General features: G+C 40.1%; 1 protein-coding gene across 1 annotated transcript in view; it reads right to left on the reverse strand.

The window, feature by feature from the left end:
* The window catches only part of IPO8 (importin 8), an 82,047-nt gene that overhangs the window by 14,841 nt on the left and 50,247 nt on the right, over positions 1-16,959 (reverse strand). The window lies entirely within an intron of this gene.

The raw sequence follows: 16,959 nt of genomic DNA on the forward strand, positions 1-16,959 counted from the left end.
CCCTCCAAAATCCAGTCAACAGAACTAAACACTTCTTTAGCCCTGCTCATGTCTTGTGCTTTACTAACTTCTTATTTTGTTAACATCACAATTTCTTTTCACTATGTCACCTAAAAATTATATGATAACAAAGGAGAAAAAGAGGCTTCAAAGATACCTGTCAGGACCAGGTGTGGTAGTTCACACCTGTAATCCTGGAACTTTGGGAGGCTGAGGTGGGAGGATCACTTGAAGCCAGGAGTTAGAGAGCAGCCTAAACCACATAGTGAGACCCCATCTCTACAAAAAAATTTAAAATGAGCTGGGCATGGTGGCATATGCCTGTAGTCCTAGCTACTCAGGAGGCTAAGATGGGAGGATCACCTGAGCCCAGGAGTTTGAGGTTACAATGAGATATGACTGCACCATTGCACTCTAGCCTAGGCAACAGAGTGAGATCTAATCTCCATTAAAAAAAAATTAAAGAAATATCAGTAAAACTTTATAATTTTTTAGAAAGGTCATAATTTTTTTTGTCACTTATACCCAATAAAGTTTGGGGGTGGAGAGAAGTAATTCTCAGAAGTAATGAAGATTTTGGTGATAAGTAAGTAAGAGGAAGTTCTGTTGAGAGCAAAAAGATGGACCAGCAGTTCACCAGAGATGGACAAGGAAGGAGACAAGCAAAGCAAGCCTCCTCAGGTAAAAACGAACCTCAAAGATGAACTTTGTTTTGTTTTGTTTGTTTGTTTGTTTTGAGATGGAGTTTCACTCTTGTTGCCCAGGCTGGAATGCAATGGTGCAAGTTCGGCTTACTGCAACATCTAGCTCCTGGCTTTGAGCGATTCTCCCACCTCAGCCTCCCAAGTAGCTGGGATTACTAGTAGGTGCATGCCACCACACTCTGATAAGTTTTGTATTTTTAGTAGAGACAGGGTTTCATCATGTTGGCCAGGCTGGTTTCGAGCTCCTAACCTCAGGTGATCCACCTGCCTCAGCCTCCCAAAGGGCTGGGATTACAGGCGTGAGCCACTGCATGTGGCCATGAAGATGAACCTTCAAAACGTCAAATCAGCCATCATAATGCTTAAAAAATAAAAGAAACTACTGTTAAAAAAAGCTATGAGACAATATCTCAAAGATAAAATTTCAGTAAAGATAAAGATATTATAAAAGATAACTAGGCTGGGTGCAGTGGCTCATGACTGTAATTCCAACAGTTTGGGAAGCCTAGGTGAGCAGATCACCTGAGGTCAGGACAAGATCAGCCTGGCCAACATGGCAAAACCACATCTCTACTAAAAAAAAAAAAAATTAGCCGTGCATGGTGGCGCACACCTGTAATCCCAGCTACTTGGGAGGGTGAGGCTTAAGAATCACTTGTACCCAGGAGGCAGAGGTTGCAGTGAGCTGAGATTATGTCACTGCACTCCAGCCTCGGTGACAGAATGAGACTTCATCTCAGAAAAAAAAAAAAAAAGAGAGAGAGAGAGAGAGAAAAAAAAAACTAAATAGAAATTCTGGACTTAAGAAGTATAAGCAAACATCTCAAATCAATAATCTAACCTTTTACTTTTAAACACTGAAAAAATAACAACTAAACCAAAAGCAAGCAGAGGGGGAAAAAAAGATTAGAGTGGAAACTAATGAAATGGAAAACACAAAAATAGAAAACAAAACCAAAAGTTAGCTCTTTGAAAAAGTCAAAATTGGTAAACTTTTAGCTCTACTAAGAAAAAAAGAGAGATTACTAAACCCAGGAACAAAACAGGGTCATTACTATGGACCCTACAAAAACAAAAAGACTTAAGGAAATGCTATGAACGACACGCAACAAATCAGCTAAGTTGAAAAATTCCAAGAAAGATGCAAACTACTGAAATAAATTTAAAAAGAAATTTAAACTACAAATAGATCTATAACAGAGACCAAATTGGCCATTTTAAAATACCCACCAAAAAACAAACAAAATGCACAAAAAAAAAAGGGCCCAGAGAGTTTCACTGCTAACTCCTACCAAACATTTAAAAGAGAATTGCAATCTTTCACAACTCTTTGAGCAAAGACAAAGGATGAACACTTCCCAACTCATTCAATGAGTCCAGTAATACTGATAGCAAAGCCGGACAAAAACATCACAAGAAAAGAAAGTTAGAGATCAATATTATTTTATGAATACAGACACAAAAATGCTTTTTAAAAACTACCAGGAAACTTAATCTAGAAATATATACAGAGATCATACTTGATAAGTGGAATTTATACCAGGAATGCAAGTTTGATTTAAAATCTGATAATCAATTAATGCAATACCACAAATGGAATACATCTCTATTCTAAAAGGACAAAAACCACATGATCATTTCAATAGATGCAGAAAAAAGCATTGTGCAAAATTCAATACCGTTTCATGACAAAAGCTACAAGTTAGCAATAGTCCAGAACTGAACCTGACAAAGGGCATATATGAAAAGCCCACAGGTAACATCAGACTTTATGGTGGAAGACTGAATGTGTTCCCTCCTAAGACTAGGAACAAGATGAGATGTCTCTTTTCATCAAAGCTATTCAACATTACACTCCAGGTTCTAGCCAGGACAATTAGTCAAGAAAAATAAGAGGCACCCAAACTGGAAAGGTAAAACTCTATTTGCTGATAATACGATCCTGGTTATAGAAAATCCCAAAGAATCCACTAAACCACTATTAAAACTAATAAATCAGTGCAGCAAGGTTGCAGGATACAAGATAAACATACAAAATAATTATATTTCTATACACTGGCAACAAACCTGAAAATAAAACAAAAAACTCCATTTATAATAGCATCAAAAACAAAATATGTAAAAATACTTTAGGAATAGAATTGAAAAACTTATACTCTGATAACATCGAAAAATCGTTGAAAGAAATTGAAGTCACCCCATGTTTCAGGGATTGAAAGACTATTTTTAAAACAGAAATACTTCTCAAACTAATCTACGGATTCAGCACAATGCCTATCACAATCCCAGCTGGCTAATTTACTGAAATTGACAAACAGATCATAAAATTCATATAAAAAGTTAAGGGACTCTGAATAGCCAAAACAATCTCACAATACAATTCATTACAGGACTCAAATCTCCTAAAGTCAAAACGTACTACAAAGCTAAAGTAATAAAGACAATGCAGTACCGGAATAAGAATAGGAAGTACAAAAATAAAATAGACTGAGTACAGAAAAATCCTCACATTATGGTCAACTGATTTAACAGGAATGCTAAGACAATTCAATGGGGAAAAAAGTAGTCTTTTCTACAAATGTTGCTGAAACAACGTCATAACTACATGCAAAAGAATTAAAATGCAGACCCCTTCCTCACACTATGTACAAAAATTGAATCAAAATGATCAAGACATAAATATAACAGAAAAAAACTATAAAACTCTTAGAATAAAAGAGGGTAAATCTTTATGACACTGGAGCTACCAATGTTTGTTACAGATGACACCACCAGCTGGGCACAATGGCCCATGCCTGTTCTGCAAGCACTTTCCTACAAAAATTTGCCAGGTGTAGTAGCCTGCAGTCCCAGCTACTCAGGAGGCTGAGGTGGGAGGATTGGAGGACAAGGCTGCAGTGAGCCAAGACTGTGCCACTGCACTCCAGCCCAGTGGTTTTTTTAAAAACAAAAAACCAAAAACCAAACACCAACAAATCACAAGCAATCAAATAACAAATGGATATCATCAAAATTAAAAACATCTGTGCCTCAAAGGACACCATCAAGACAACTGGGAGAAAATTTTGCAAATAACGCCTGATAACAGGCTTCAATATAGAATATATAATGAACTCCAGCAACTCAATATATAAACAAATAATTACAAATGAGCAAATGATCTGATTAGACATTTCCCCAAAAAAAGACAAATGAAAGGCCAGCTCCTAGGGAATCCAAGATGGCCAAATAGGAAAAGCTCTGGAGTGCAGTTCCCAGCAAAAACAACGCAGAAGGTGAGTGATCACTGCATTTCCAAACGAGTTATTACAGCCCAAAGATCAGGAGATTCCCAGGCTGAAAAGTGCCATGAGTTTACAGCATGGCTGTTTCAGCTGGCGTAGCAGGTCTCCACACAAAAACACAAATCTGGGCAGCTGTTCCAACTGGCACCTGGAAGAGCTGGGAGACAGCCGCCCATTCAACTGAAAAAAAGGGAGTTGAAACGGAGCCAGGTGATCTGGCTCAGTAGGTCCCACCCCCACAAAGACCAGCAATCTGAAATGCTCTGGATTGAGAGTTTTGCAGCAAGTGCGGCTAGACCGGGGACAGTCCAGCTCTGTGGGGGGAAAGGCGTCTGCCATTACTGAGGCAGTCCACCATTACTGAGGCAGTCAGCCATTACCAAGGCAATCCAACATTACTAAGGCAGTCCGCCATTACCGAGACGGTCCGCCATTACTAAGGCAGACTGCCATTACCAAGACAGACCGCCATTACCAAGGCAGTTCTAACTACACCTCTGTAAACAAAACCGCAAGGAAGTTCACACAGCAGGTGGGCTTTGCCACCTCATGGCAGCTCAGCAATGCCTCTGCTGGCAGAGTGTGACTAGGCTACCTCCTTGCTGGGCCGGGCATCTCTGAAAAAAGACAGCAGACCTCGGGGAAGATGGCCGACTAGGAACAGCTCAGGATTGCAGCTCCCAGTGAAAGCGCAGAGGGTGAGTGGATGTCGCATTTCCAAACGGATTTTTATTGCCCACAGACCAGGAGATTCCCAGGCAGAGGGGCCCCACAGGTCACCAGCACAGCTCTTTTGGACTGCGTGGCTGTTTTGGCCCACGCAGCTGCTTTGCCAGTGCCCTGGCACGGCGATTCTCCATTCAAAATACACTGGTCTGGGTGCCCTCTTAGCTGGCAATTGGAGCCCTGGGAAGGCAGATCGCCCATTCATCTGATTCAAAAGGAGACTGAAATAGGGAGCCAGGCCAGGGTAGAAATGAAGGAGAAAATGCTAAGGGAAGTGAGAGAGAAAGGTCAGGTTACCCACAAAGGGAAGCCTATCAGACTCACAGCAGATCTCTCAGCAGAAACCCTACAAGCCAGAAGAGAGTGGGAGCCAATATTCAACATCCTTAAAGAAAATAACTTTCAACCCAGAATCTCATACCCAGCCAAACTAAGCTTCAAAAGTGAAGGAAAAATAAAATCCTTTGTGAACAAACAAGTACTCAGAGATTTCATCACCACCAGGCCTGCTTTACAAGAGCTCCTGAAAGAGGCTCTACACATAGAAAGGAACAACCAGTACCAGACACTCCAAAAACACACCAAATAATAAAGAACATTGACACAATCAAGAATCTGCATTAACTAACGGGCAAAACAGCCAGCTGGCATCAAAATGGCAGGATCAAATTCACACACAACAATATTAACCCTAAATGTAAATGGGTTAAATGCCTCAATCAAAAGACATAGACTGGCAAATTGGATAAAAAGCCAAAAACCCGGCCGGGTGCGGTGGCTCAAGCCTGTAATCCCAGCACTTTGGGAGGCCGAGGTGGGTGGATCACAAGGTCGAGAGATCGAGACCATCCTGGTCAACATGGTGAAACCCTGTCTCTACCAAAAATACAAAAAATTAGCTGGGTATGGTGGTGCGTGCCTGTAATCCCAGCTACTCAGGAGGCTGAGGCAGGAGAATTGCTTGAACCCAGGAGGCGGAGGTTGCGGTGAGCCGAGATCGTGCCATTGCACTCCAGCCTGGGTAACAAGAGCGACACTCTGTCTCAAAAAAAAAAAAAAAGCCAAAAACCCATCAGTGTGCGGTATCCAGGAAACTCATCTCACATGCAAGGATACACAAAGGCTCAAAATAAAGGGATGGAGGAAGATTTACCAAGCAAATGGAGAGCAAAAAAAAGCAGGAGTTCTGTAATCCCAGCACTTTGGGAGGATGAGACGGGTGGATCACAAGGGCAAGAGATCGAGACCATCCTGGTCAACATGGTGAAACCCCGTCTCTACTAAAAATACAAAAATTAGCTGGGCACGGTGACATACACCTGTAGTCCCAGCTACTCAGGAGGCTGAGGCAGGAGAACTGCCTGAACCCAGGAGGCGGAGGTTGCAGTGAGCCGAGATCGCGCCATTGCACTCCAGCCTGGGTAACAAGAGCAAAACTCTGACTCAAAAAAAAAAAAAAAAAAAAAAAAAGCAGGAGTTGCATTTCTCATCTCTGATAAAACGACTTTAAAGCAACAAAATTCAAAAGAGACAAAGAAGGACATTACATAATGGTAAAAGGATCAATGCAACAAGAAGAGCTAACAATCCTAAATATATAAGCACCCAATATAGGAGCACCCAGATACATAAGTTCTTAATGACTTACAAAGAGACTTAGACTCCCACACAATAATAGTGAGAGACTTTAACACCCCATTGTCAATATTAGACAGATCAACCAGACAGAAAATTCACAAGGATATCCAGGACTTGAACTCAGACCTGGAACAAGCAAACCTAATAGACATTTACAGAGCGCTCCACCCCAAATCCACAGAATAGACATTCTTCTCAGCACCACATCACACCCACTCTAAAACTGACCACATAATTGGAAGCAAATCACTACTTAGCAAATGCAAAAGAACGGAAATCATTAACAAACAGTCTCTCAGACCACAGTGCAATCGAGTTAGAACTCAGAATGCAGACGCTAACTCAAAACGGCACAGCTTCATGGAAACTGAACAACTGGCTCTTGAATGTGGACTGGATAAACAATGAAATAAAGGCAGAAATAAAGATGTTCTTCAAAACCAACAAGTACGATGATACAACAAACCAGAATCTCTGGAACACATTAAAGCAGTCTCTAGAGGAAAATACATAGCAGTAAGTGCCCACATGAGAAGAGGAGAGATCTAAACTTGACACCCTAGCAATAAAACTGAAAGAGCGAGAGGAGCAAGATTTAAAAAAACTCGAAACCTAGCAGAAGACAAGAAATAACTAAGATCAAAGCAGAACTAAAGGAGACAGAGACACAAAAAAAACCCTTCAAAAAAATCAATAAATCCAAGAGCTGGTTTTTCGAAAAGATCAACGAAATAGACCACTAGCCAGATTAATAAAAAAGAAAAGAGAGAATAATCAAATAGATACAATAAAAAATGATAAAGGGGATATCACCAAAGATTCCACAGAAATTCAAATCATCATCAGAGATTATTACAAACAACTCAATGCACATAAACCAGTAAACCTGGAAGAAATGGATAAATTCCTGGACACTTGCCTCCTCGCAAGCCCAAACCAGGAAGAAGTCAAAACCCTGAATAGACCCATAACAAGGTCTGAAGTTGAGGTAGCAATTAAGAGCCTACCACCCAAAAAAAGCCCAGGTCCAGACGGGTTCATAGCCAAATTCTACCAGACATACAAAGAGGAGCTGGTACCACTCCTTCTGAAACTATTCCAAACAATTCGAAAACATGGAATCCTTCCCAAATGATTTAATGAGACCAACATCATTCTGATACCAAAACCCGGCAGAGAGTCAACAAGAAAAGAAAACTTCAGGCCAATATCCATGATGAACACAGATGCAAAAATCGTCAACAAAATACTGGCAAGCCGATTGCAACAGCACATCAAAAAGTTTATCCACCATGATCAAGTAGGCTTCATCCCAGGGATGCAAGGCTGGTTCAACATATGCAAGTCTATAAACATAATCCACCATAAACAGAACCAAAGACAAAAACCACATGATTATCTCAATTGATGCAGAGAAGGCCTTTGACAAAATTCAAAAGCTCTTTATGCTAAAAACCCTCAATAAACTAGGTATTGATGGAACATATCTCAAAATAATAAAAGCTATTTATGACAAAACAACAGCCAATATCATACTGAACAGGCAAAAACTGGAAGCACTGCATTTGAAATCTGGCACTAGACAAGGATGCCCTCTCTTACCACTCCTATTCAATATAGTACTGGAAGTTCTAGCCAGAGCAATCAGGGAAGAAAAAGAAATAAAGGGTATTCAAATAGGAAAGGAGGAAATCAAATTGTCTCTATATGCAGACGACATGATTGTATATCTAGAAGACTCCATTGTCTCTCCCCAAAAACTCCTGAAACTGATAAGCAACTTCAGCAAAGTCTCAGGATACAAAATCAATGTGCAAAAATCACAAGCATTCCTATACACCAATAACAGACTTAAAGAGAGCCAAATCAAGAACAAACTGCCATCCACAATTGCCACAAAGAGAATAAAATACCTAGGAATACAAGAAGGAACCTCTTCAAAGAGAACAACAAGCCACTGCTCAACGAAATAAGAGAGGACATAAACAGATGGAGAAACATTCCATGTTCATGGTTAGGAAGAATCAATATCGTGAAAATGGCCATACTGCCAAAAGTAATTTACAGATTCAATGCTATCCCCATCAAGCTACCAATGACCTTCTTCACAGAACTGGAAAAAAACACCTTAAACTTCATATGGAACCAAAAGAGAGCCCACACAGTCAATTCAATTCTAAGCAAAATGAACAAAGCGGGAGGCATCATACTACCAGACTTCAAACTATACTACAAGGCTACAGTAATCAAAACAGCATAGTACTGGTACCAAAACAGAGATATAGACCAATAGAACAGAACACAGGCCTCAGAGGCAACACAACATATCTACAACCATCCAATGTTTGACAAACCTGACAAAGACAAGCAATGGGGAAAGAATTCCCTGTTTAATAAATGGTCTTGGGAAAACTGGCTTGCCATCTGCAGAAAGCAGAAACTGGATTCCTTCCTGACACCTTACACTAAAATAAACTCCAGATGGATTAAAGACTTAAACATAAGACCTAACACCATAAAAACCCTAGAAGAAAATCTGGGCAAAACCATTCAGGACACAGGCGTAGGCAAGGACTTCATGACCAAAATGCCAAAAACATTGGCAACAAAAGCCAAAATAGACAAATGGAACCTAATCAAACTCCACAGCTTCTGCACAGCAAAAGAAAACAGTCATTAGAGTGAATCAGCAACCAACAGAATGGGAAAAAAATTTTGCAGTCTACCCATTTGACAAAGGGCTAACATCCAGAATTTACCAAGAACTAAAACAGATTTACAAGAAGAAAACAAACAAGCCCATTCCAAAGTGGGTGAAGGATATGAACAGACACTTCACAAAAGAAGACATACAGGAGGCCAACAAACATATGAAAAAATGCTCATCATCACTGGTCATTAGAGAAATGCAAATCAAAACTTCATTGAGATACCATCTCACGCCAGTTCGAATGGTGATCATCAAAAAATCTAGAGACGGCCAGGCGCGGTGGCTCACACCTGTAATCCCAGCACTTTGGGAGGCTGAGGTGGGTGAATCATGAGGTCAAGAGATCGAGACCATCCTGGTCAACATGGTGAAACCCCGTCTCTACTAAAAATACAAAAAATTAGCTGGGCATGGTGGCACCTGCCTGTAATCCCAGCTACTCAGGAGGCAGAGGCAGGAGAATTGCCTGAACCCAGGAGATGGAGGTTGCAGTGAGCCGAGATCGCGCCATTGCACTCCAGCCTGGGTAACAAGAGTGAAACTCTGTCTCAAAAAAAAAAAAAAATCTAGAGATAACAGATGTGGAGAAGATGTGGAGAAATAGGAACACTTGTACACTGTTGGTGGGAGTGTAAATTAGTTCAACCATTGTGGAAGACAGTGTGGTGTTTCCTTAAGGACCTAGAAATAGAAATTCCATTTGACCCAGCAATCCCATTACTGGGTATATATCCAAAGGATTATAAATCGTTCTACTACAAGGACATATGCACACGAATGTTCATTGCAGCACAGTTTACAATAGCAAAGACCTGGAACCAACCCAAATGCCTATCGATGATAGACTGGACAGGGAAAATGTGGCACATATACACCATGGAATATTATGTAGCCATCAAAAATAATGCCTTCGTGTCCCTTGTAGGGATATTGATGAACCTGGAAACCATCATTCTCAGCAAACCGACACAAGAGCAGAAAATCAAACACCGCATGTTCTCGCTCATAGGTGGGTGTTGAACAATGAGAACACATGGACACAGGTAGGGGAGCACTACACACTGGGGTCAGTTGGGGAAAAATAGGGGAGGGATAGTGGGGTGTGGGGAGTTGGGAAGAGATAGCATAGGCAGAAATGCCAGATGTAGGTGATGGGGAGGAAGGCAGCAAATCACACTGCCATGTGTGTACTTATGCAACCATCTTGCATGTTCTTCACATGTACCCCAAAACCTAAAATCCAATTAAAAAAAAAAAAAAGACAGCAGCACATCAGGAACTTATGAATAAAGCCCCACCTTCCCAGGACAGAGCATCTGGAAAAAGGGCGGTTATGAGTTCCGCTGCAACAGACTTAAACATAAAAGTCCAGCAGCTCTGAACAGAACAATGGGGCTCACAGTTCAGCACTTGAGCTACTATAAGGGACAGAATGTCCCCTCAAGCAGCTCCCCAACCCACCTATATCCAAAGAGACACCTCGTAAAGGAGAGCTCAGGCTGACATCTGGCAGGTATCCTTCTGGAACTAAGATAACAGAAGAAGAAACAGGCAGCAACCCTTACTGTTCTGCAGTGGCTGCAGGTGATCCCCAGGCAAGAAGAATCTGGTGTGGACCTCCAGCAGTCCTACAGCAGAGGGACCTGACTATTATAAGGAAAACTAAAAAACAAGAAGAAATAACTTCATCATCAACAAAAAGCATGTCAACTCAAAGACCCCATCCAAAAGTCACCAACTACAAAAACAACACAGGTAGATAAATCCACAAAGATAAGAGGAAACCAGTGCAAAAAGGATGAAACCACCCAAAACCAGAATGTCTCTCCTCCTCCAAGGGATCACAACTCCTCACCAGCAAGGGAACAAAGCTGGATGGAGAATCAATATGACGAACTGACAGAAACAGGCTTCAAAAGGTGGGTAATAACAAACTTCTCTGAGCTAAAAGAACATGTTCTAACCCAATGCAAAAAAATTAAGAACCTGGAAAAAAGCTTTGAAGAAATGCTAATGAGAATAAACAGCATAGAGAAGATTATACATGACTTAATATAGCTGAAAAACACAATACGAGAAGTTTGTGAAGCATACATAAGTTTTAATAGCCGAAGCTATCAAGCAGAGGAAGGGTATCAGAGATTGAAGATCAAATCACTGAAATAAAATGAGAAGGCAAGATTACAGAAAAAGGAGTGGAAAAAAAATGAACAAAGCCTCCAAAAATTATGGAATTATGTGAAAAGACCTAATCTACATTTGATAGGTATACCTGAGAGTGATGGAGAGAATGAATCCAAGCTGGAAAACACTCTTCAGGATATCGTCCAGGAGAACTTCCCCAACCCAGCAAGGCAGACCAATATTCAAATCCAGGAAATACAGAGAACACCACAAAAATATTCCTGAAGAAGAGCAACCCCAAGGCACGTAATTGTCAGATTCACCAGGGTTGAAATGAAGGAAAAAATGCTACAGGCAGCCAGAGAAAAAGATGGAGTTACCCATGAAGGGAAGCCCATCAGACTCACAGCAGATCTCTCAGCATAAATCCTACAGGCCAAAAGAGAGTGGGGGCCAATATTCAACATCCTTAAAGAAAAGAACTTTCAATCTAGAATTTCATAACCAGCCAAACTAAGCTTCATAAGCAAAGGAGAAATAAAATCCTTTAGGAACAAGCAATTGCTGAGAGATTTCATTACCACCAGGCCTGCCTTACAAAAGCTCCTGAAAGAAGCACTAAACATAGAAAGGAAAAAAGCAGTACCAACCACTCCAGAAACATAACAAATGGTAAACAGCATTGACACAATGAAGAAACTGCATCAACTAACAGGTAAAACAACAGCTAGCATCAAAATGGCAGGATCAAATTCACACATAACAATATTAACCCTAAATGAAAATGGGCTAAATGCCCCAATCAAAAGACACAGACTGGCAAATTGGATAAAAAGTCAAAACCCATCAGTGTAGTGTATCCAGGAAACCCCTCTCACATGCAAGGATAGACATGGGCTCAAAATAAAGGGATGGAGGAAGATTTACCAAGCAAATGGAGAGCAAAAAAAAGCAGGAGTTGCAATCCTAGTCTCTGAGAAAATAGACTTTAAACCAACAAAGATCAAAAGAGACAAAGAAGGGCATTACAAAATGGGAAAAGGATCAATGCAACAAGAAGAGCTAATGATCCCAAATACATATGCACCCAATGCAAGAGTACCCAGATACATAAAGCAAGTTCTTAACAACCTACAAAGAGACACAGACTGGCACACAACAATACTGGGAGACTTTAACACTCCACTGTCAATATTTGACATCAACGAGACAGAAAATTAACAAGGACATCCAGGACTTGAACTCAGATCTGGACCAAGCAGACCTAAGAGACATCTACAGAAATCTCCACCCCAAATCCACAGAATATATATTCTTCTCAGCACCACATCACATGTACTCTAGAAAATTGACCACATAATTGGAAGTAAATCACTACTTAGCAAATGCAAAAGAACAGAAATCATAACAGTCTCTCAGACCACAATCAAATTAGAACTCAGAATTCAGAAACTAACTCAGAAATGCACAACTTCTTGGAAACTGAACAACTGGCTCTTGAATGTTGACTGGATAAACAACAAAATGAAGGCAGAAATAAAGATGTTCTTCAAAACCAAGAACAAAGACACAACGTACTAGAATCTCTGGGACACACTTAAAGCAGTGTCCAGAGGAAAATTTATTGCAATAAATGCCCACATGAGAAGAAAGGAAAGATCTAAAATCGACACCCTATCATCAAAATTGAAAGAAATAAAGGAGCAAGATCAAAAAAACTCAAAAGCTAGCAGAAGACAAGAAATAACTAAGATCAGAGCAGAACTGAAGGAGACAGAGACACAAAAAAACCTGCAAAAAAATCAATAAATCTAGGATCTTTGAAAAGATAAAAAATAGACTGCTAGCCAAATGAATAAGAAAGAAAAGACAGAAGAATCAAATAGATGCAAAATATAATAATAAAGGGGATATCACAACCTATTATACAGAAATAAAAACTACCATAGGTGATTACTACAAACAACTCTATGCACATAAACCAGTAAACCTGGAAGAAATGGATAAATTCCTAGACACTTGCACCCTCACGAGTCTAAACCAGGAAGAAGTGGAAACCCTGAAAAGACCAATGACAAAGGCTGCAGTAGAGGCAGCAATTAAGAGCCTACCAACAAAAAGAAGCCCAGGACCAGATGAGTTCACAGCTGAATTCTACCAGACATACAAAGAGGAGCTGGTACCACTCCTTCTGAAACTATTCCAAACAATTTAAAAACACGGAATCCTTCCCAAATCATTTTATGAGACCAACATCATCATCCTGATACCAAAACCTGGCAGAGACTCAACAAGAAAAGAAAACTTCAGGCCAATATCCACAATGAATATAGATGCAAAAATCTTCAATAAAATACTGGCAAGCCGATTGGAACAGCACATCAAAAAGCTTATCCATAGGCCGGGCGCAGTGGCTCAAGCCTGTAATCCCAGCACTTTGGGAGGCCGAGGTGGGTGGATCACGAGGTCAAGAGATCGAGACCATCCTGGTCAACATGGTGAAACCCCGTCTCTACTAAAAATACAAAAAATTAGCTGGGCATGGTGGCACGTGCCTGTAATCCCAGCTACTCAGGAGGCTGAGGCAGGAGAATTGCCTGAACCCAGGAGGCGGAGGTTGCGGTGAGACGAGATCACGCCATTGCACTCCAGCCTGGGTAACAAGAGCGAAACTCCGTCTCCAAAAAAAAAAAAAGCTTATGCATCATGATCAAGTAGGCTTCATCTCAGGGCTGCAAGGCTGGTTCAACATATGCAAGTCTATAAACATAATCCACCACATAAACAGAACCAAAGACAAAAACCACATGATTATCTCAATAGATGCAGAGAAGACCTTCGACAAAGTTCAACAGCTCTTTATGCTAAAAACTTTCAATAAACCAGGTATCGACAGAACATAGCTCAAAATAATAAAAGCTATTTACAATAAATCCACAGCCAGTAGCATACTGAATGGGCAAAAATTGGAAGCATTCTCCCTGTAATCTGGCACTAGACAAGGATGCCCTCTCTCACCACTCCTATTCAATATAGTATTGGATGTTGTAACCAGAGCAATCAGGCAAGAAAAAGAAATAAAGGATATTCAATTAGGAAAGCAGGAAGTCAAACTGTCTCTATGTGCAGACAATATGATTGTATATTCAGAAGACCCCATCATCTCAGCCCAAAATCTCTTTAAACTGATAAGCAACTTCAGCAAAGTCTGAGGATACAAAATCAATGTGCAGAAATCACAAGCATTCCTATACACCAATAACAGACTTAAAGAGAGCTAAATCAAGAACAAACTGCCACTCACAATTGCTACAAAGAGAATAAAATACCAAGGAATACAACTAACAAAGGATGTAAAAGATCTCTTCAAGAAGAACTACAAACCACTGCTTAAGGAAATGAGAGGACACAAATAGATGGATAAACATTCCATGCTCATGGTTAGGAAGAAGGAATATCGTGAAAATGGCCATACTGCCCAAAGTAATTTATAGATTCAATGCTATCCCCATCAAGCTACCTATGCCTCTCTTCACAGAATTGAAAAAAAAACACCTTAAACTTCATATGGAACCAAAAGAGAGCCTGCATGACCAAGACAATCCTAAGCAAAAAGAACAAAGCTGGAGGCATCACGCTACCTATCTTCAAACTATACTACAAGGCTACAGTAATCAAAACAGCATGGTACTGGTACCAAAACAGAGATATAGACTAATAGAACAGAACAGAGGCGTCAGAGGAAATGCCACACATCTACAACCATCTGATGTTTGACAAACCTGGCAAAAACAAGCAATGGGGAAAGAATTCCCTGTTTAATAAATGGTGCTGGGATAACTGGCTAGCCATGTGCAGAAAGCAGAAACTGGATCTCTTTCTGATACCTTACACAAAAATTAACTCCAGATGGATCAAAGACTTAAACATCACACCTAACACCATAAAAACCTTAGAAGAAAACCTAGGCAAAACCATTCAGGACATAGGCATAGGCAAGGACTTCATGACCAAAACACCAAAAACATTGGCAACAAAAGCCAAAATAAACAAATGGGGCCTAGTTAACTCCAGAGCTTTCGTACAGCAAAAGAAACAGTCATTAGAGTGAATCAGCAACCAATAGAATGAGGGAAAAAATTTGCAATCTACCCATCTAACAAAGGGCTAACATCCAGAATCTACAAAGAACTAAAAAAGATTTACAAGAAACAAACAAACCCATTCAAAAGTAGGCAAAGGATATGAATGGACACTTTTCAAAAGAAGACATTTATGAGGCCAACAAACATATGAAAAAATGCTCATCATCACTGATTATTAGAGAAATGCAAATCAAAACCACATTGAGATACCATCTCATGCCAGTTAGAATAACGATCATTACAAAGTCTGGAGACAACAGATGCTGGAGAGGATGTGGAGAAATAGGAACACTTTTACACTGTTGGTGGGAGTGTAAATTAGTTCAACCACTGTGGAAGACAGTGTGGCACTTCCTCAAGGACCTAGAAATAGAAATTCCATTTCACCCAGCAATCCCATTACTAGGAATATATCTAAAGGATTATAAATCATTCTATTATAATGACACATGCACATATATGTTCATTGTAGCACTGTTTACAATAGCAAAGACCTGGAACCAACCCAAATGCCCATCGATGATAGACTAGACAAGGAAAATCTGGCATATTCACACCATGGAACACTATGCAGCCATAAAACATGATGAGTTCGTGTCCTTTGTAGGGACATGGATGAATCTGGAAAGCATCATTCTCAGCAAACTAACACAAGAGCAGAAAATCAAACACTGCATGTTCTCACTCAGAGGCGGGTGTTGAACAAGGAGAACACACGGGCACAGGGAGGGGAGCAACACACACAGGGGTCTGTTGCAGGGGACTAGGGTCGGGACAGCAGTGGGTAGGGAGGTTAGGGAGGGATAACATGGGGAGAAATGCCAGATAGAAGTGATGGGGACGGAGGCAGCAAACCACATTGCCATGTGTGTACCTATGGAACAATCCTGCATGTTCTGCACATGTACCCCAGAACCTAAAGTGCAATAATATATATATATATAAAGGCCAATCAGTACATGAAATATGACCAACATCATTAGACATCATAAAAATGCAAATGAAAACCACAATGAGACACTACTTCACAAATGAAACAAATGTTGGCAAAAACATGAAGAAATTGGAACTCTCTATCATTGCTGCAGGAATGGAAAATGTGTAGCTGCTTTAGAAACAGTTTGACAGTCCCTCAAATGATTAAACACAGAATGACCATATTCCACTCCTAGAAAATGAAAACATATCCACACAAAACCTTGTACATGAAAGTTCCAAACAGCATTATTCATAATAGCCAAAAAGTAAAAATAACCCAAATGACCAACAACTGATGAATGGATAAAATGTGATTAAACTATACAATGAAATATTATTTGGTATTAACAGAAAGTATCAATACACACCATCACATAGATGAACCTTGAAAACCTTATGCCAAGTCAAAGAAGCCAGTTACAAAGGACGACATATAAGATTATTCCATTTATATAAAATGCCCAGAATAAGCAAATCGATAGAGATAAAGTCATAGTGGTTGCCCAGAGCTTGGGGCAAATGACTGTTAATGAGCTTTTTGGGAGGGGTGATGAAATATTCTAAAATTGTGATAACAGTTGCACAATTCTATGAATACACTAAAAACCACTTACATATACACTTTAAATGGATGGAATGTGAATTACATC

Source organism: Saimiri boliviensis, chromosome 7, assembly GCF_048565385.1.
Source record: "Saimiri boliviensis isolate mSaiBol1 chromosome 7, mSaiBol1.pri, whole genome shotgun sequence".
Lineage (NCBI taxonomy): Eukaryota > Metazoa > Chordata > Mammalia > Primates > Cebidae > Saimiri > Saimiri boliviensis.